Raw genomic sequence first — 1028 nt, 5'->3', positions numbered from 1 at the left:
AAAAAAAAAAAAAAAAAAAAGAAAAAGAAAAATAATTTACATATATAGATATACACATACACTACATATTGATTTAACCAATAATTAAGATAGTTGGAGCAGGTCAAGAAGAAAGAAGAAGGTGCAAGTTTTGTTTGTTTTTAATTGCAAGTCTAGGTATTTGGGGAAGAAAATAAAGCCCCTCTCCCTCTGGTTCTATGTTGTCTTGTTTGCTTCCATTTTCTGATTATCCACTTCTACAATATCCTTACTTGGAAATAACGGTAGTCTTACTTTCTCCTTTTCAATGTTTTTTTTTTTTTGTACCTATAATTATTAATTATTTGCTTAACTGCCTCAATATCACAGTCCTGAAGGCACACTTAATGGCCAGATGCGGATAATCAAAGTCCCAACACGCAGTTTCATAGTGGCGCACAAATACAGTCTTCATGAAAACAAGAACCAGGAGCGCTGGCCCGTCAAACCACTCCAGAAATAACACACAATGGGGCACAGCCACGTTCACGGATAACACACAATCTTCAGGCACTTCACAAATGGAGACACAAACAGCACAGACCCCAGAGACCCACTACACCTGGCGTCTGAGTCGGGCACAATCGCGTGACGTTCTCCGTGGCACCAACACAATCCCCGACCTGAAGAATGGCCTATGCGCAGGCAGCAGCCGCATACCCGGAAACACAACTCCGTCGGTGGTCACACACCAGGTCCAGGCACACGGGGCACGACGGCCGCCACTCAGCCAACGCCACAAGGAGCACGGGCCCCGCGTGGGGCCACGCTCGTGACGCTGTGGTTTCCTCCCACCCGATCACCGTTGCAAGACGTGGACACCCCAGCCCTACCGGGATCCTGGCGCCAACCTTCCTCCCTCTACCCCCTCCAAGCCTCCCCCGCCCCCTAGCGGGTGCCGCCGGAGAAGCGCGCTCTCTCCTAGAACGGACCCCAGGCTCGCCGCGCTTCCCCGCGCGCCTGCGCACTCCGACAGAAAAAAACGCGTTTCCAGCCGCTCCTGAGCGGGG

This window comes from Carlito syrichta, unplaced genomic scaffold (genome assembly GCF_000164805.1).
Source record: "Carlito syrichta isolate Samal-C Ts95f unplaced genomic scaffold, Tarsius_syrichta-2.0.1 Scaffold302324, whole genome shotgun sequence".
NCBI classification, from domain to species: Eukaryota; Metazoa; Chordata; class Mammalia; order Primates; family Tarsiidae; genus Carlito; species Carlito syrichta.
This window is presented reverse-complemented; position numbering follows the sequence as displayed.